This window comes from Lupinus angustifolius, unplaced genomic scaffold (genome assembly GCF_001865875.1).
Source record: "Lupinus angustifolius cultivar Tanjil unplaced genomic scaffold, LupAngTanjil_v1.0 Scaffold_6_186, whole genome shotgun sequence".
Lineage (NCBI taxonomy): Eukaryota > Viridiplantae > Streptophyta > Magnoliopsida > Fabales > Fabaceae > Lupinus > Lupinus angustifolius.
The window spans coordinates 1-22,242 of NW_017717620.1; the positions used below are offsets into that span (position 1 = coordinate 1).

At 31.3% G+C, this 22,242-nt stretch overlaps 2 long non-coding RNA genes across 2 annotated transcripts; both read left to right on the forward strand.

The window, feature by feature from the left end:
• Positions 1–12,401: 12,401 nt before the first annotated feature.
• LOC109337486 lies at positions 12,402–14,483 on the forward strand. The gene is made up of 4 exons (XR_002106459.1): positions 12,402–12,542; positions 12,729–12,784; positions 14,000–14,041; positions 14,138–14,483. It is a non-coding gene; the product is annotated as an uncharacterized LOC109337486 (long non-coding RNA).
• On the forward strand, positions 13,109–13,993 carry LOC109337487. Its single transcript, XR_002106460.1, has 3 exons — positions 13,109–13,131; positions 13,171–13,753; positions 13,788–13,993. It is a non-coding gene; the product is annotated as an uncharacterized LOC109337487 (long non-coding RNA).
• Positions 14,484–22,242: the final 7,759 nt, after the last annotated feature.

Sequence of the window (22,242 nt, forward strand, 5' to 3'; positions counted from 1 at the left end):
TGGTTCGTTTGTGGTCCACTGCAAACTACATCCAGGACTCCCCTTCTGGTTCAGGGAGATTTTCTTTCTTCACAATATTGAAATATGGATACAAATATCAATTCAATTACAAGCACATAAGACACTCCTTTCTTGAAATCTAGGACCTCTAAATCCTTGGTTTGACTCTACCATTTTCCTGAGAAAACCTTTCTCGCAAAACAGCTCTAACCAAGATTCTTGTCCTCAAATCAAGACCTCCTAGCCTTGGTGAAGAACCTCAATCTCTGTGGTGATCTCACACCAAGAGACAAATCTAGAATACACAAAAAACACGTTAAATAACAAGGTATACTTAAGCACAATAATGCTTGGAATATGATATGAAAAAGACTCAAAGATTAACCCTTTTACTAACCACTTAAGCCATCAAGATTCAAATGAGTTAATCAAATATAGTATACAAATAATTTCTCACTAAAAATATCTAATGCATGAGCATGTGAGAAGGATAAGAATGGATACACAATAATGCAAAAACAGTAAGCATATAATAACAATCAAAACAACATAATTTCTCTCTTCTCACGCATGCAATCTCTCTTACAAAATACAGTAAAAACAAGTAGACAAAATGCTCTCTAAACAGCCCTATACAATAGAATGCAGTGCTGTGGTTTTCTGAACGTTGCCTCTTATTTATAGCATAGAGAATAAGCGGTTACATTCGTTGTAAAACAGTTCAAACAGTTAAACATTTAAAACGGATTTCAGTTATAACAAATAACAGACTAGTTAATCGATTAAGACTCTTCATTAATCGATTAACGAAGCAGCAGAATGACACAAAATACAGTTCAAACAGAAAACACACATTTAATAGAAAAGCAGTTGAGTTAATCGATTAAGTTACCATGTTAATCGATTAAGTGGAACATTTATGCATATGTTTCAAAAGGTAAACTTCTCATATGTTATGCACAATATATATACATGTTCTACTAAGTATATTATGCTTAATATACGCATATAACATGTATGATAGATGCATGAACATAAAATTAACTAGATGATATGTCTCATGAATATGATATGACAATTAAGATGGCTTAAGAGACTAGCACCTAGGTTCACCTAACCTACACTCACTTACTACGGCACACATCCGAGACTACTTAGATTATAAACTCAAATTACATCTTAGTCTATATATGACCAAATGAGCATAAGGCATGTTGATTGTTGAGCCATCTTCAAGCTTTGATAGAACCTTGTCTTCATCAAAACATAGGCAAAGACGTGCTAGTGCTATCCCTGACAATTTCCACTTTCAGTGAAAACTATTTATGATTTGGTGTCTTGGGGACCATAATCGTTCCTTATGCGTTACCTTATAGAGTAACCATTATCCCCTATAGGCCAGCCGTTTGTGTATCCACTCATTAAGTCAATATTTGTTATCAGTTTCAGAAGTCTTATAGGTTATCAATAACTATATCACTTGTTTTCTAACCCAAAATAAATAGTCAATATAATTGTATGAAATTTATGATGTCCATCTTAATTAGAAATTATGAATTTCTAACAATCTCCCACTTGGGCTTCATATTTTTCCTAGAACAATTATATTACATATTCTTTAGGCGTGCATCTGTATGCTATTTATAATTAGACTTCTTCATAATACAATATGGCTCATCTCATATAACAACTATGGAACGACCATGATGTTCATCACATTCAAACGTAACTCGACCTCGATGATCAACATATTAATATACTTAATGACATAGATCAAATATGGATGAGTGACATGGAAATTTCATGTAATGTGATCTCAAACATGTCTATTTCCAACTGGTGCTTCTTTATTCTTTAGTGAGATCAATCGAAGTCTTTAATTGTAACACAATAGTTATAATACACAAGTTCAAAATAGAACAATAAATCATCAACTTCTTTATGCAAAAAACTATATATGACGTCCAAAGTAAATCATAAAACATATAGACTCCCACTAAACTAAGGTATCCTAAGGAGCAATAATCATATGAGCAATACTCATATGAACAGTATGCTCATGAAAGACATTAGGTACCAAACCCTTAGTCAGTGGATCGGTTAGCATAAAATTTGTCCATATATATTCTATGGAAATTTGTCCATTTTGAACAATTTCTTTAACAACCAGAAATTTGATGTCAATAACTTTTGACTTTGTAGAACTCATATTATTGTTGGAGTAAAGAATCGTGAACTTATTGTCACAATAAATTCTCAATGGTCTTTCAATATCATAGATCACATGTAAGCTAGTGACAAAATTCCGCAACCTTATGTCATAGTCTGATTTTCAAAACAAGCCATGAACTTTACAGTCATAGTTGAAGAAGCTATAATCGTTTGTTTAGTAGACCTCCAAGATATAGCACCCTCAGTCAAGATAAACATATATCCAGATGTGGAGTGTCTGTTGTCTAGACATCCGGCAAAATCGGAGTCAGAGTATCCAATGATCTCTAAATTCTCAAACATCCGATAAGTGAGCATGTACTAACTTGTTCTCTTTATGTAACGCATAACACGTTTCACTACCTTCTAGTGATGCATTACATGATTGCTCAAATATCTTTCTAAAAAATCTCATGACAAACGCTATGTCGTGACGTGTGCAAACTTGAGTATACATTAGACTTCCTACTGCCGATGCATAAGGAATCTTTTGCATCTCGTATCTTTCAAGGTAATTTTTGGGGCACTGTTCGAGACTAAACTTGTCTCCCTTAGCTATAGGGGTATCCCTAGTTTATTGTCTTTCATGCCAAATCTATCTAGGACTGTATCTATATAGCTTTCTTATGACAACCTAAGGATACCTTGAGAGTGATCTCTTAGTATCTGAATACCTAATACAAAAGAAGTTTTTCCAAGATCTTTTATTTCGAAATTATTCGTTAGAAATCTTTTGTTCTCATGCAATAGTCCCAAATCACTGCTCGTAAGCATTATATCATTGACATATAATACCAGCAATATAAATTTACTCCTACTGAATTTGTGGTACAACAATCATCAACTTTATTTGCCTCAAAACCATATGAGGTAATAACTTGATGAAACTTGTGATTCCATTGACGAGAAGCTTGTCTAAGGCCATAAATGGATTTCTTAAATTTGCATACCATTGACTTTGAGCCAACTGACACAAATTTTTCTGGTTGTACCATATAGATCGTTTCTTTAATGTCACCATTTAGAAACACAACCTTAACATCCATATGATGTAGCTCTAAATCAAAATGAGCTACTAGTGCCAATATTATTTAAAAGAATCCTTCGAAGATACTAGAGAGAAGGTTTTTTTATAATCAGTGCATTCTTTTTGAGTGAAGCATTTAGCTACTAGAAGAGCATTATATCTGTCAATATTACCCTTTGAATTCCTCTTGGTTTTAAATATCCATTTATAATCAATATGTTTTGCACATTTAGGTAATTCGATAAGATCCCAAACGTCATTATCATGCATAGACTTCATCTCATCTTTCATGACATCAATTCACTATTGAGAGTTAGAACTTTACATGGCTTGACAGAAGTTCAATGGATCATCTTCTGTTAACCCGATGTCATCCTCATGTTCTTGAAGAAATACAATATAATCATTAGGAATTGCACATCTCCTCCCTCTAGTAGATCTCTGTAAGGGCACTTCTAATTCTTGAGGTTGTTAAAAAAATCATAGGTAATTGAGGGAGAACCTCATTGTTGTCTTGTTCTAGAATATTGTCAAGAACAATATTCTGAACATTATCTCTTATTATCGAAGTTATTCCTTGAATGGTAATATGCACAAGAACTTGTTCACCATTAGTGATAGGTTCTTACTCAAAGACAACATTTGTTATGTTCTCTTCCTTCCAAAAATCAACTTCCTCAAGAAATCTTGCATTTCCCATCTCAAAGAAAAAAAGTCTTGAAGTGGGATCATAAAATTTATAGCCTTGAGAGCGTTCAACATAGCCAACAAAATAGCAGCTAACTATTCTTGACTCCAGTTTTCTTTTATGCATCCTATAAGGTCGCGCCTCAGCTAGACAGCCCCATATGTGCATGTATTTTAAGCTTGGTCTTTTATTAGTCCAAAGCTCACATGAGTTTTGTTAACTGCTTCACTTGGCACCCTATTAAGGATGTAAACTGCGGTCTTTAAAACTCTCTCCAAAAGATACTCTAGTAAGGAAAAATGACTAATCATACTTCTCACCATATCCTTAAGAGTTCGGTTTAATCGCTCAACAATATCCTTCATGCTAGGTTTGTGTGGCCTAGTGTATTGCATAACAATTCCACATTATTTGAGGAAAAACACAACTAGCCCTATCGCATCATCCTTATTGTTCTTTATTTTCTTATTCTGAGAGGTCACAGTCAAATGAGCATTTTCAGTCTTATCTCTCTACAGTCTTTCTATCTCTTGCAGACAATGAGATATAAACTCATTGAGAGACCATTTGTCCTTCTGAGTTTTATAGCTCACTTTGAATGGCCAAAAGTGTGCAGGAAGTGAGATCAAAACCAAGTGCACGAGCAAGCCATCACCAGGCTCTAACTTAAGTGACATGATACTTAATGGATATGAGTTTAGCCAAAAAGCTACTCGTCCATGCCTTATCATTTTTGGCAAAGTATGGTTCTATTTCTTCAAGGAAATTCCTTACACTCTGACCCTCAGAAATAGAGCCCCGAAATGTTTATGGAATATAACTTTTCATGATCATTAAACACATTCGGTTAGAGTGTTCCAATTTCTCAATTTTAACCTTATCGAAGATTTATAGAGTAGAAATAAATTTCTCCACCTGAAGTGTCAGATCTAAATCCATACAGCCAAAAATAATTTCTACGACTTCCTTATAGACCTTAAAGTTTGTCCCATTCAGCAATGGTATGTTCTTACTTTGAGCAGAAATATTTGCAGCACTAGTTAAAGAACAAAACAAGTTACAATCATTCTTGTAATTAAACTCACAATCAACTTTAATACTTAAATTCAAACGATGATGGGCACATCATGAGTTACCTAGCACAACATAATATTCAGTCTTTGGACAAAAATACTAACTTATAAGTGGTACACTCAATGTAGTAATCAAACATTAACAATCAGTCATGTCAAACAATAAGTCTTTCTTTGGACCGACTTACTATTCATATGGAAAGCCATATGATTATAACATATTTATTGTTGCAAGTATGTTTATAATTTGGGTCAAATAGTAATCTTCATTTGGGTCGATCAATATTCACATAAAATGCAAACATATAATTACCTTGAAATTTTATATCAATCACTAATGGTACTCTTTTTTGTAATGGTCAAGCATTGATCATAATGCATGTCAAATAATAAACTCTTCTTTGGACTCATTTATCATTCACACTAGCAAGATACTCGTGCATCAGCGATGCACGGGGCAATACTTCTTTGCTGCAAGATTAATAACACATATTACATGTACATTTATATGGTTAAGAAACATATGTTACTCGTGTATTCGTATTGTTAAGAACACACATGTGACCCGTACATTCGCATGACTAAAAATACCCATGTTACTTGTACATTCGCATTACTAAGAAAACACATGTTACTCATGCATTCGCATAGTTAAAACACACATGTTACTTATACATTCATATTATTGAGAATACATGTCTTACATGTGTATTCCCATATTCAATCACATAAGAAAAATAAATGACAATTTTTAATTTGAATTTTCTAATGGAATTAATAAAGTGAAAGTCTGAAACATGACACCATATTATTTTTATTAAAATAAATATTTTAAAATTTATAGAAAATGGAATAATTTTTTTAATTTTAAATATGATTTTTTTTAATGAAAAAATGAAAATCAAATCATTATACTAAATGAGTTTTTTTATTAAAAATATATTTAAAAGTTACAAAAAACTTCAATTTGGAAATTTGATTTTTCAATTATAATAGAGAAAAATTAAAATTCAAAGAATCTGAAATATTAAAATTCAATTGGAAAAGTGTTACAAAACTTTGATGAGGTGTAAAAATGCAATTATTCTTAGATGAATAGTAAACGTTAAATAATATACATAGATTAGTGTAAAGAAATAGTTTGTATGTGAAAAATGATTTCAATCTCACTAATGCTCAATGTCTATTACATTTTAACCTAAAAAACATAAGTATTGTAAACACTCAATTTTGGTGGGGTAGCGACATAGTCTAATCGTTAATTAGTATTAAATTATTAACATATAAAATATATAAAAAGTAATGAGAGTGTGGGAAGGTACATAGTAATAACATGTGACATGAATGAGTTTTTTTTATTTTTTAATAACTTAGAACATTTAAGATGGGAAAATGTGAGGAGAATATGACATGTGGCATAAAGGAAAAACATGTGAGGAGGATGTGACATGTGGCATGAAGAAGTTTTTTTTTATTATATTGTTAATAGATAGATATGCAACCTTATAATAATCATATGTTTACCATCACATGTGTATATAATCCGACCAAATAATAATCTTCCTTTGAGCCGATTAATACTCGGATAGATATATATACACACTAGCATTTAAGATTTATAATGAACAAGTCACAGAAAATATGTCACTTTGGCGACTTCTTGTTTAATAGGTTCACTTAAAATGTCAAACAATTTTAATTTCTAAAAGAAAAACCATTTAGTTGAGTTTGATTCAACATATCTTTAATCTAAAACATATATTATTTATATCCATATATAAATATGTATATCAATTATAGCCTATTGGTAGCATTGCATCATTTTCATCATAAGGACTGCATTTCGAATTTCAGTAATGGACCTTTTGAATTTTCCATACAAAAAATTATTACCATTTTATACATGATTAAATAGGGTATGACAAGGTGTCCAAATAGAAACAATGCTTCAACAATAGCAACCACTTAATAATGCAATCAGCCACCAACCAAAGCAATAAACCATAAGTGTTGCAACCATTTAAACAAACAAGTCAAATAATATATATAAAACAAGACATGTTCACATAATAAACCTATCACAAGATACATAGCACAACATCAATTTCTAGTCTTTGGACAAAGAAATTAATTTGTAAGTGGTACTCTCAACGTAATGATCAAATATTAGCAATTAGTTCTGTCAAACAATAGCCTTTCTTTGGACCGACTATTATTCACATTAAAAAAATCTTTATAATTATTACTTATTTATCATCACATGTATATTATTATTTGGCCAAATTGTGTCTTCCTTTGGGCCAAACACAATTCGCATCAATAATCTCATACTCATATGTGTAATCTTAATCAATTTCCACAATAGACGTTACTTTGGCAACACATTGCATCAATTAATTCAAAAATAATTATCAAACAAAAGGTAAACAATATGGGTCCATTATAAAAATATATAATCTTGGAATTAAAACCTTCAGATTTCATATCTTTTATGATTAACAAATTTAATCCAATAATATAATTCCAAATCAAAAAAGATATATTACATATATCTCAACCCATAAAAATGGATGCAATCTTAATCAAATATAGAGTAAATCCAGAGTGAAAAGCATAAAAAGATATATGCAAATCATTATAAAAAAATTCAAATCGAATATGATCATGCATAGTAAGTATATATAAATAAGGTTTATATGTGTTAAGATGTGTTTGTATTTTATACATATACAATCTGAAATTCATGACCTTGTATATATTGTGAATGAAAATATACATATATACATATGTAATTATTTCTAAATTTAGGTTACGGTGATATCTGTAATTATTGATTAAAGTTAATATATATATATATATATATATATATATATATTAACTTTAATCAATAATTACAGATATCACCGTAACCTAAATTTAGAAATAATTACATATGTATATATGTATATTTTCATTCACAATATATACAAGGTCATGAATTTCAGATTGTATATGTATAAAATACAAACACATCTTAACACATATAAACCTTATAAATATACTTTAACAAATTGCAAAATTGAAAGTGACAAAAGTCAATGTCCAACAGTATGGCATTAGTGCACATATAATATACATATTGCATAACAGAGTCATAAAAGTTAATTCAATGTTCATGCACAGATCTGAATATATACTTCAACACATGTTGCACAGATTCATAATACAAATTACTCATAATTCAAATAAGCAGAAGCGGATAAAAGTTATCATCATTATTCCTAAATACCTAATTTTCATAATCAATAGTGGAAGCACATCTTTAATGGAGAACCACAAAATTCCGAACCTTCGCTCTGATACCATTTGTTAGATATTTCCTGATGATTGGTGAAATACACATCCTAGAATCTTAAATCTCATGATTCTCGCTCATAATATAAAACAAGATATAAAGTCATACTTGAATCCATGTTCTCATATCGACTCCTTTGATATACCTTTTGAGAGAGAGTTTTTGTATGATGGTCTTATTCAACCAAATCCTGAATTCCTTTTGAGACCTTCGTTTTCTCTCTAATGGGGAGAGGTGAAAACTATTTGTGATTTGGTGTCTTGGGGACCATAATCGTTCATAATGCGTTAACTTATTGGGTTCACATTATCCCCTATAGGTCAATCGTTTGGGTATCCACTCATTAATTCCATATTTGTTATCAGTTTCAGAAGTCTTATAGGTTGTCAATAATTACATCACTTATTTTGTAACCCAAAATAAAAAGTCAATATAATTGTATTAAATATATGATGTTCACCTTAATTAGAAATTATGAATTTCTAACAAAGAGCAACCACATTGTTTGTTCTAAAGGTTGTTCTTAAAGAAATAAGAATATTCTTACTTTGTTTTTCACTCTGTCATTCTTATTTTCTGAGTTGTGTTCTTAAATAAGAACAATTTTTTGTTGTTCTTTCCAAAGGAAAAGTGAGGAGATATGTAGATGTTGTTGGAAAATGTAAATGTTGTGGAACCCAAATAAGAATAAGAATAATGTTTGTTATTGTGAGAAAAAATATATAGTATTCCTATCTCATTGGAAAATATAATAAATTATAAAATAATGTATGAGATCCAAATAAAAATGAAGATTTTATTTGCTGCGGGAGATGCTCTAATACTCTAGATGAACTACACCAACAAAAATCAGAAGGGAAGAAAAAGCTTATCTCTTTAGGGGCTAGAAAGGATCATCCTTATGAAAGCATTGGTTTCCTCAAATTATGATCCAAACTTCAAATGCTATGAATAATACCAACATATTTGTGATGAGTAAGAGTTCCTTATTAAAAGAAAATTGATTTTTCTTTGCCCAATACGAACATAGCTTCATTAGTTTGCAATGCTATTGTGAACCTCACTAACCAACATAATAATTATAAGCATGACATCTTTTACTATGTCTCTTAATGATTTACTTTGCGACTTGAGTTTTGGAGGGGAAGAAAATGAAATAAAAGGTTTAGGAGTCATGAAATATACTTGTGATGCAGCTTTGAAGCCTTCTCTTTTCCCCCAAAACTCAACTCCCAAACAGGTTATAAAAAATTTGTTAAAAAATATTTTTACTATTTTCTATACAAAAATTTGGAAATTATATTGTTCGAAAAATCAGAGTGGACCAACTGGTTCATAGGGTCTGTCGTAGCTAGGAATGGCAACGGGGCGGGGGCAAGGCGGGTTTGTGCTTACCCAACCATGAACCTGAATTCCAAAACCCGAACCGGAATCGAGTAGGGTTAAAATTAACAATATCATCTTTGAATCGTCGGGTTTTAGGTAACCCGAACCCGACAGAAAACCCGAAAAATATAATTCTATAGATGCTGCAGTATTTTATGGGGGTTTGTTTTTCTATCTGTATGCTTCAAACATATTGATATTTAAAATTCAATAGATTATATTCAAGCAATATGCAGTAGTAGAAACGTCAAATAGCAATTTTAGATCCAAATTCAACAAAAAACATGTGAAATTTTGCAACACATAGTATAGCATTCCCTTTTATTATTGTTTATCATAAATCTAAAGGATGATACATATAGTTAGTGGTTGCTTCCACATGGAATGTTACGCCCTTTTACTTCGTCTTCTTCAAGTTCAACTTCAAGGATATTCATTTTTTCAACTGGGGGCGAGTTCGGGGCGAGTTCGGGGCAGGTTCGGGGTAGGGTACTACATGTACCAAATCCGAACCGGAAATTTAATATCGGGTAAAACGTGAACTCTATGACAACGGGTTTAACCCTTTAAATTTGAATTGGGTTCAGACGGGTACCCACGAGTTCGATTTTTGTTGTTATCCCTAGCCACAACATTGATCAAATAGACTTTATGAATTGTCCAAACAAAAAACTAACTTTGAATTAGCAAAATGTTATAAAATCATAGAATCAGTGGTGACTAACAGTATTATTAATTATAGATCTATCATTAACTTGGTTAGGGTACTGAGTCAATAGGCCACTAGTCGGACCATTGAGTCACTAGTTGGATTAGTTGACTCGATTTAAATCACTAATTCTAAAAAACTACAATATTAACTAACATTATTTAATAACTTTATACTTCAAATTTAAAAACATTATCATTGCACAAGTGTTCAATTAAACAACTTTAATGGAGGTTTTAATACAACAAAATCTCGTAAATAAGTTGAAAACATCATCAATTAACATGATTTTATGTTTTAATCACAAAAAAACCAAATAAATAAATTTAAAAATCAATTAAATGATAAATGTTTTGTGATAACATAAATTCATAATGAACAAATACTAAGAAACATAATTATAAATAAGTTGAAAGTGCAATACTTTTTCTTCTTAAAAAACATTGGTATAGTTTTTGAAAATTTTGAACTAGTCGAGTCAAACCAATCTAATCAATTGAGTCATCGATTTTATGTTTAAATCGACCGAGTCAAAATTCGTAACAATCTTGGTATATGGTAAATCAAATGAACGGCTCAGACCAATCGGATACAATATTCCTGGTTGACCATTCAGATTGAGCAAACATTAATAAACATGATTACTACTTACTAGTCCCAAAAATTAAAGAGTAAATTGCACGGATCTTCTACAATTTTAGTGAAACTACACATATTATCTCTCCCTTTTTTATAGTTATACATACATCCTCTTGATCTAATACTATTAACCAAAAGTTAAAATGAATAAGTAAAATACTAAACTACCCTTTATTTCAAAAAACATAACTCTTCTTTTCTTTTAACCGAGTAAATCATCTTTCTCAAACTAGGGTTCAAATAAATCATAATAAAATTTGGCAACTGATTATCCTATGCTAAGATGTGAGTAGAAACAATATCACATTTTTTTATTGTATTCCATTGTTTTCTATTGTTTTCATCTTTCATTTTTTCTACTCGATTTTTATCTTTTAGTTTTTCGTTTTTGTATTGTATTCTGATTTTTCATTTTTTTTATTTCATTGTACTCCATTGTGAAATTGGCTTCATTATGTTAAATTCTAAGAAATTATGAGGTTCTTTTGTCTTGAATTTTGTTGTATTCCAATTCTTATGTTTTGACTCTCTATTGTTTGATAAAATACTTGAAAAAATTGTGAGTCATTTTCTTTCGACCATCACAGATTCACAACAACTTTTGTAATACTAATTGACATAAAATGTGACTTTCTATTATGTTGTTCAAAGATTATGAATTCAAAATTGTTAAAATGTGGTTTTCCATTACTAATGCAAAGAATAAAGATATTATTCAAATTGGCTTTCCATTCAAATTCTCGACTTTTCATTAATTTAATATAGAGGAATGTGAATTCAAGATGCCATATAAGGGACATGAGATTGAGAATATGAATTCATATTGGCTTTCCATTATGCTGTTCAAATTCTCAGCTTCATAATCCTTGATTTAACTGCATCATTCTATGTTCCTTGTGTAGTAGTAGAAGGTTCTTTATGCATCATATCATCACTTCTAAAAACATTTATTAATTTATATGTGGATTAATATTAACTATAATTCTTTTAAGAATTTTATCTAACAAGTTGTAAACAATATATTGAAACATGTTTATATGAAATTTGAAAAGGGTATTTTTGCCATAAAAGTTTGTTAAATCAATGTGAGATGCACATGACACTATTATTTAACAGTCAATTAACAACAATGATATTTTGTATAATGTATATATATATATATATATATATATATAAAAATGATGGGAGATTTATATAGGTGCAAAAAAAGGAAGGATAGTTCATATAATTTTATTAAAACTTAAAGAAAGTTTATGTAATTTACTCAAAATTAAATTAAGATCCTCTTTTTTTTAAGTTCTAAATTTAACCCTTCAAAAAAGTTGTCAATTTAAAAATAGATGGACGGGTTGTTTTGCTTTTGCACTTGTATAAATATAACCGAGTAAGCGGAAGGGTAAGGTCGTATCGTGTTGCTTTCGTCGTCGTTTCGTTATTCAGACGAAACCCTAACGCAACCATGTCTTCCAAGCAAGGTGCCATGATTCTTCTTTCTCTATCTACCACTACTCCTTCTTTTTCATATTCAATTCATTATTATTATTAACCATGAACTTCTTTCTTTTAACGTCGACCCTAATTTCAAGATCTGTTGATAACCATAATTGAAGATTTCGCTTTTGCAATTTATCTGATGGTTTTTTTTTCTTTGGGTATTTTAGGTGGAAAAGCTAAGCCTTTGAAGAAACCCAAGTCTGATAAGAAAGATTACGACGAGGTATATCATTCAAATTTTGTTTTTTTATATTTTATTTTCTATGTTAATTTGGTATAGTGATTAGAGCATGATGTTCAAGGTTGAAATTGCTTTGGGAATAATGATAAACATTGATGAAGGGGAGTAGAGAGGTGTGAGGTTGTGCTTGGTTTAATTATTTGGTGTTTTTTATTGTAAATTTAATGATGTTTTGATCTTATAGCATGTCATCTTGATTGATATTCATGTGGAGTTTATCTGTCTATTGTTGCATTAAATTCAAATCCTTGAATTGGAGTTTATTAGTTTTCATTTTTTTTAATGTTAAATTGCTGTGGCAAAGGGACAGAATTTTCAATATTGATTTGGTTAGAGAATTAGTAATAAACTTTTAGTAAGAGGAATAGATGAAATGGGGTTGGGCTTAGTTTGAATATTGTGTGTTTTTAGTATCAAACTTTCTGAAGATTTAATCTTATAGCCTGATATCTTGATATTTGAGTGGGATTCAGCTGTACAGTTAAATTGAAATCATAGAACTAGGAATAGGTACTTCTAACCAATTTTCAGAGGGGAACTTGACATTATGTGTTGGTAGGGAAACATGATTCGTGCTTTTTGATTGACTTCAGAAGCATATCTTCTTATTTTCCTGGGTCAGATGCCTTATTTCTTTGTCATGGACTCATGGCGAAGGACATGAAATTTTGGTTTATGAATTTTGTTTTTGGACAATCATAAATGTTTGGATCAATTTGCTCTGAGGTTATGTTTTGCATTAAATGCTGCATGTGCTGTGTATTGTTCTTGATTACTGTTCCAGATGAGTTGTTGTTTGATGACCATATCAGCTTGTTTCATATTTCTATTCTTCACTTTAGGCAATTACTTTTCTGAGTAAATTGCACTGTTTACCACCTCTTCCTCGCTCTATGCCCAAACATAAATGAGGAAAAGGCAAGCAAATAGGAGTTGGAAATTTACTTGTTGGTTTCCTTTAGAACAAAGTATTCGAGTTCGCTAGATGATTCTTTGAAGTATAATCTCCAGCTAGTCCCAAATTCCTGCAATATGCCTTTAATGGTTTGTTTGTTGTGAAATGTTATTTTCTAGCATGATTGATATGTGATTTGGTGTTGCTCGGGTGCATTTACACGCACAGATGCAGACACAGACTTACGTGAACTTTTAAACCTGGTTGTGACCTTCCAAGTTTTTTGTATTGTTTTTTTGTAGATTGACATTGCTAACATTCAGAAGAAAAAGGACGAGGAGAAGGTCAGACATTTTATTTCACTTGAGTGCATACTACATTCAATTGATTTTTTTAAAATGATCCTGTTTATACTTAACTCTGTTGCATACACTGAACAGGCACTAAAGGAATTGAAAGCCAAGGCTTCACAGAAGGGAAGTTTTGGAGGTTCTGGGCTCAAGAAAAGTGGGAAAAAATGAAGACTCTCATGGTTATAACTGTATACATCCATCCATCATTGAGCTCTATAATTACAATTGTTACCATGAAGACATCTCTTATTGTGGCCTACTTTATTTCTTGTACTGAACCTAATTGTGTCATGATGTAAAGCACAATAAGCTACTTTGTTTTCTGTGTACTTTGATGACCCACTTGGGTTCTGATAATTACCCATCCATGTAGTGTTGTGGCTTAAGTAGACTTGTTTATGAAATAATAGCTTTGCTTGGTAACTTCTAATTATGTCTTCTATTATGCCCTCAATTCCTGGCAACAGCTTAGCATTGCCACTGGTTGATATCAGATCATTTAGTCAATCATTTGCTTTGCCTTGCAATTGCATATACTTAGGTCCGTTTGAGAGTTAAGGTTTGGAGTAGAATGAAAGGAAAGACTTCTTATCTTACAAGTGTATTTCATGATTCTTAAATATTTCATTTTTCTTCCTTGTCCTTCAAATCTTGACTCCCAAATAGACCCTTAGGTACTTGAACTAGTTACCATCTTCACTCCTTATTATCTTAGGAATACTTTTTCTTTCTACTAAATCAAATTACAATACAGAGCCATTGCACTAGTAGAAAGAAGAAATCAAAACTGAATAGCACCCTATCCTCACAATATTTTCTTCTTTCTACTAGTGCCTTTTTCAGCTTTGATTTCTCTCTATTTTCTTGACTTTTTCCTAGGATTATTAATTCAGTGGCTTCATTTTATTCTGTATCTAACAAATGATAATGATAGCTGGTCTAAGATTTTGTTTGTCTATGCTTGAGGAAAGTGCCATTGCTATGATACAGTGTAGATATTATAGCCAAAACAACAAAATCAAAGCCAACTCGTCCAAAATAAAAATAGCACATCAAAATCGGGTGAATAAAAACGAACAGAAATTTTCTATAACAATTACTTTGTAATAGTGTAGGTATATGAGATTTCTATTCAGTTGAAACGTATTTCATTACCCTTTCAAAAAAAATTCGAGTTAAAAGAATTTGTGTAAATCTTGAATGTTTTTTCTCATTATTTTATCTCTTTGTACTCCCCCCACTTTCACCAGAACCACCACAACGAGTCATGGCCCACAACACAGAGAGTTGGTCAACAAATGACACTACTATGTCTTCCTTTTTGTGTTTCAATTGAAAAATTACAAGCTAATTGAAAAGTTATAAGCAGGTTGAAAATATGTTACAATAATAATCCAGCCTTAGTTTCTATTAGTCGAGGTTAGCTATGTGGATTGAACAACATCATTATGCTATATCAACCTATCAGTGAAATAATCTTCACTACAACACCCTCAAGAGTTATATAAGTAAAAAGTAAAGAAAAAAAACTGAAGATGTAGTGCATGCTATTTCCCTTTCAACTTAATTGCATGGGTATCATCTACCTATTTACTATTTAATAAAAAAAAACTATTGCCACATCATCTAGGACATGTATCATCACCTTAATAAAAATGTTCCCTTCTAAAAGTTTATACATTCCTTTTAATCATCATGTACATGATTTATCCATCAAACACATTATTAAATATCAATGATTTTCTCATCAATGATTTATGTTATATATTCATTATTCATTTTCACCATCAATAATTTGTCAATCACGTTAAACATTTTAAATTGAATCTATTTTCACATCTAACTTACTTCTCCCTCTCTATTGTCCTTTCATATCTTCATTTTCTTCTCTCTCCATTTCGTTTCATATTTCACCATTCTCTCCCATATCTAGAATTCAATATTTCATTCATTGAACTTTCTTTGTTATCATCACAAAAACAAGTGTTGGCATTTCTTATTTTTTAGATATGTTCTTATTTTCTAGATCTTTTAATTGATTTTTTTTTGTTTATTTTGTAGATAAATTCTTTTTTTTTCTTTGGTTTTTGTTGTTTATCATTCCATTGATTTGTTTATTTTGTAGATGTGTTATGATTGATTTCATTATGAGAATGAGATTGCAACTAAGAGGGGGTGAATTAGTTGACTTAAAATTATGACCACTTTTTCTAAAAAATCAAGAGTTAAAGTACAGCAGAAAATATATGCAGAAATTAACAAAATAAATAATCAAATGGATAAGGGAGAAGAGAATACACAATGATTTTATACTGGTTCACCTTCTTGTCCACCGAAGGTTACGTCCAGTACTCTTGCAGAACAATATATTTTTCCACTAAAGATTATGAGTTGCAATTACAATATCTCACCATGAGATCTCTATATCCCTAATCCTTATTCACTCTTGGAAAAACACATTTCCAAGTGATTCTAATCCACTTTCTTATCACACCCTTGTGAAAGAAAGTATTCTGCAATAATAATAAAGAATGTATAACAATGGCGGAATTGCCTTTACAAGTTTGAAAGTAATATAACTTGCAATCCAATCAACTCTTTTGTATACTTAGTAATAATACTCTTTATAAGTTGGTAAACTTCAAACATTTTACTTTAAGCAACTTCAGAAAAATCAATTTTGAAAGTTTCAGAACTAGTTGTCAAAAGTGCATAAAATAATTTTAGAATGTGCATAAGAGCTTTTGAAATTTGTATGAGAGTTATATGTTTGTGTTGTGAGATTCAATGTCTTTAGATAGACTTTCCAATCACCACTAGTGCCTCTACGAAAATGTAGGAATGGATTGGAGTGAAGACATTTCGTTTGGAATGAAAATCTTTCATTTTGAAATCTAAAATCTAATGCAACAACACTCAGTAATCAATTACAACCAGTGGGTAATCGATTACCCAAACATTCTGTCCACTGAGCATTTAAATTCGATTTAGAATAATCGATTACAGCAAGTGTGTAATCAGTTACTCAACCTTATTAAAACTTGTAATATGTTACTCAACAGTAATGAATTACTCTGATCAGTTTTAAATATGTCACACACGTAACCTGTTACTTAGATGCAGTAACCCGTTACACATTATTTTTGAAAATTGTTTTAAGTATTTTGAAGTATTTCAATTTTCTTTTTAAAATAGTTTGAGCATTACTACTATTGTATAGTGAAAAGTATAGGATAGAAGTATCTATTTAGACTTAGACTAATTTTGTCCTGAAGCTTTGTCTTTATAAGTATTCTTCTTTTTCTTCTTTTTGGTGATGTTGGTGTCAAAATCAAAACCGTGTCAAGGTCAGGAGCAAAGATCTTCTTTACAATCTCCCCTTTTTTATGATGACAAACCAATATCTTCTTTAACAGTGTAGTTTTCTGAGAGCATCATACTTTGAGATATGTTAATATGACTTGAGTATGCTCCTCCTATTTTTTATGCTCCCCCTTTCATTTGGAGTTATGTGCCTGAAATGTTTTAAACATAAAATATACTGCCCAACTTTTCTCCCCCTTTTAACTTCATCAAAAAGTAGAAAAGCGAAGAGTCCAACATAATATATATATATATATATATATATATAGCATACATATTCATAAGATATAAAATAAACATCCCAATGCATATCATAAAATATAGATGTTCAACAAAAAACAACATAAAGCAAATTTTGTCCGAGAATATGAAATGATTACAACTAGAAAATCAGTAAATTGTTCAGAAATATGCATCAAAACAAACAGAAATCCTAGACACAATCTAAGACTCAGGCTCAGAGTTGTCTTCATCAACGTCCATGCTACTCAGCTTATAAGAGAGACGATGAAGTTCAAACTGGATTTGTTGATTATGAGTATCAAAGGCATCCATTCGGTTAGTGATGTAGCCTCGAAGAGAAAGCAACTCGTCCATAATCATCTGATTGAAAGGCATGACAACATATGAGGAAGATTGAGCATGAAACTCAGAAGGTTGAGGTTCAGAAGGGTTAGGATTGGTAGGTTCTGCTTGATCAGCAGGTGCATTCGGTCTATCAGATTGATGCTTATAGGTGTGGCGGTCAATAGGATCTATGGAAAAACCCATTTTGTGAACAACTTCCACATCAATCTTGCTTTCACGAAGATTTAGAGCGACCTTGGTTTCACCATTAGTAGAAACACTGAAATGTTCAAGAATATTGGTTATGAAAATTGCATAGGGCAAGGGGCTTTGAGTTCCTCGAACATTCCACATTTGTCTCATTATCATCTGAGTCCAATTTATTTTGATGTTAAACTTCATAGCGTACATCAATTGAAGTTCTATGTCACTAATTTGAGAATGGTTTGAAACTTTCGGTAAAATGACATAGCTCAGAAAATAATGAAGCAAACGATCTTCAAGTTTGAGATGTCCAACAAATAGGATATCTCTATTTTTAACAGTCTCACCAAAACCTTGTTGCTTAAGCATTTATATTTCCTCTTTAGAAATTCTACATAGAGGGTGGTAGAAATCCTTTCGATCATAATTATCCCATTCACATACAAGGCTGAAACCTATTATGTTACCTTTATAGAGTATGTTATAGAACAATGAACTAAAAGTTTTCAAATCCAAAACAATATATTTTTCTTTCACATTGGAAGTAAGACGATTTTTCCGAAAGTTCATGTTATAGTAAAATACTTGAACAAGTTCAGGATAAATGACATTAGTTTCAAATCAAAAGTCAAAAATATTTTGTTGCCATAAAAGATAAGGAAAAAGAAAATTTTCAAACTCAAAATTTCCTACATTACTGTATTTCGTAGTGAAGATGACTCGACCATGAAAGTGATCCTCAAAGACTTTACGTTGCTCATCATTAGAAAGGAGTTTTGTCAAATCCAGAGGGTTAGACTCCAAAGAAGAAGTTATTTGGTTCCTTTGAATCACATTTGTGCGTTGCTTCTTTGATCTAGAAGAGGAAGCCATGGATTGAGGTTTTTGAGTTTTTAGGTTTTTGGTTTTTTGGAGATTTGTTGGTTTTTGATTTAAGACACTAAACACGAAAATGATGGTGAAGTGTTTAGAGATGAAAATGTGATATGATTAGACACAAAAATCACCCAAAACGAATCAAAAACGAAGATTTTAGATATTTATGAGGTTGAACACGAGAGAACACGAGTTGATGAAGAAGATGAGTTTGAGAAACTTTGAAAAATGCATAAAAATCACATATATAATTGCACAGAGTAATCGGTTACTCAAATTTAAAAATTTTGAAATTTTCAAACAACAACTTTGAGTAATCGATTACACACTCTGAGTAATCTGTTACTGAAACTTGTTGTTCAACCCTGTAATCGATTACTCTCTAGTGTAATCGATTATTGACCCCAAAAAAACTTAATTTTAGGCATATTTATGCTATGAAAATGATTTTTAACCCAAAATTTGAAAATTTTAAACATAAATAAACACTTTTAAGTATAAGTAGGCATGAGATAAATATGATGAAGCACACATATAATCATATAATCATGTTAAGATAGGTAAGCTTCATCAAGAATGCCTAATTCTCATCTAATTTTATAAAAAGGTTCTTTAACCAATGGTTTAGTGAAAATATCTGCTAGTTGGTTATGAGTATCAATAAATTCTACGGTCACATCTTTCTTTTGGACAATGTCCCTAAGGAAGTGATGTCTTATATCTATGTATTTGATTCTAGAATTCATAACTGGATTTTTTGTGAGGTTTATAACACTAGTATTGTCACATCTCAGAGAAGTACAGCCTAAGTCTAAGCCATAATCTCATAATTGTTGTTTTAGCCACAACACTTGGGCACAACAACTACCTGCTGCTATATATTTAGCTTCAACAGTGCTTAGGACAACTCATGCTTGTTTCTTGCAAGACCAAGAGGCTAAATCATTTCCTAAAAGGTGACAATTACCACTTGTACTGTTCCTCTCAGTTTTGCATCCAGTAAAATCTGAATCTGAATAACCAACCAAATCATATATACTTCATTTTGGATACCACAACCCAACGTCAATTGTGCCTTTAAGATATTTCATGATCCTCTTAACAACAACTAAGTGTGATTCTTTTCGTTTAGATTGATAGTAAGCACATCGACATACACTAAACATGATATTAGGTCTACTGGCAGTTAAATATAAAAGAGATCCAATCATACCTCAATATTTTGATATTTCAATACATTTTCCAGCTTCGTTTGTATCGATGTACATACTAGATCCCATAGGAATAGTTATTGGCTTGCAGTCATCCATATCGAATCTTCTCAACAAATCTCTACAATACTTGGATTGACTTACAAAAATGCCATTATCAAGTTGTTTGATTTGTAATCCAAGGAAGTAAGTCAACTTCCCCATCATGGACATTTCAAACTCTCCTTGCATCATTTTGCCAAAATCACTATACAAAACTTCATTAGTAGAACCAAAAATAATATCATCTACATAAATTTGAACAAGAAGAGTATGATGATTTATTTTCTTTATAAAGAGTGTAGTGTCAACCTTCCCTTTGGTGAATCCTTTTTCAAGTAAAAAATTGGTTAGACAATCATACCATGCGCGTGGAGCTTGCTTCAGGCCATATAGAGCTTTCTTTAATTTGTAAACATGAGAAGGATGTTTGTAATCTTCAAAGCCAGTAGGTTGTTCTACAAACACTTCTTCTTGAATATATCCATTTAGAAAAGCACTCTTTATGTCCATTTGATATAGCTGAAAATTTAAAGAACATGCATATGCAAGCCATAACTTCAAGTCTACCAACCGGAGTAAAAGTTTCATCAAAGTTTATACATTCTTCCTGATTGTATCCTTGAGCTACTAGTCTAGCTTTATTTCTAACAATAATACCATTTTCATCAGATTTATTTCAAAATACCCAACGAGTTCCTATGACATGCCTATTTTTAGGTCTAGGAACAAGTTCCCAAACTTCATTTCTCTCAAATTGGTTTAACTCTTCTTGCATTGCAAGAATCCAGTGTTCATCCTCGATTGCATCATCAATCTTGGAGGGTTCTATTTGTGAAACAAATGCCATGTTTAGACAAGCATTTTCTAGCATTAAACGAGTAGTGACACCCTTACTTATATCACTAATAATGTTGTCAATAGGATGATCTTGATGAGTTCTCCATTATTTTGGTAAATCAGGATGAATATTCTCTTCTTGATGGCATAGATCAACATCCATTTTCAAATGCTCAGAATGAGTTGTAGAATCATTTAATATTGAAGAAGAACTTGGCAATTCCTCCTCGTCAGGAGTTAACCTCTCCTTTTATCTCATGATTGGTTTCATCAAAAGATACATGAATGGATTCTTCCATGGCTAGAGTTCTTTTATTAAAAACTCTATAGCTTTACTCGTAAGAGAGTAGCCTAGGAAGATACCTTCATCAACTTTTGCTTCAAACTTGCCTAAATTATCCTTATCATTATTTAAAACAAAGTATTTACAACCAAATACATGCAAATGAGAAATGTTTGGTTTTCTACCTTTAAAGCGTTCATAGGGGGTTTTCTTAAGAATTGGTCTTATAAGAACTCGGTTTGAAACATAACATGCAGTACTTACTACGTCAGCCCAAAAATATTTTGGGAGGTTAGTTTCATTCAACATTGTACGAGTCAGTTATTCTCAAGACCGATTCTTTCTCTCTACAACACCATTTTGTTATGGTGATCTAGGAGCAGAAAAATTGTGACTGATACCAAGATCATCACAGAATTCTTCAAATGAAGAGTTTTGAAATTCTCCCCCATGATCAATTCTTATAGCAGCGATTTTTAGTTATTTTTCATTCTCAACTCTTTTAGCATAAATGCTAAAGGCTTTGAATACCTCATTCTTATGAACTAAGAATAGAGTCCAAGTGTATCTTGAAAAATCGCCTACTATCAAAAGAACATAATAGTTACCACCATAACTTTTTGTCCTTGAAGGGCCAAATAAGTCCATGTGTAGTAATTGCAATGGTCTATCAGAAGAAACCATGTGCTTAGATTTAAAAGAAGTTTTTGTTTGTTTACCTATTTGACAAGCACTACATAGTTTGTCTTTAACAAACTTCATTTTGGGTAAACCAACAACTAAATCTTTCTTAATGAGTTTATTCAAAT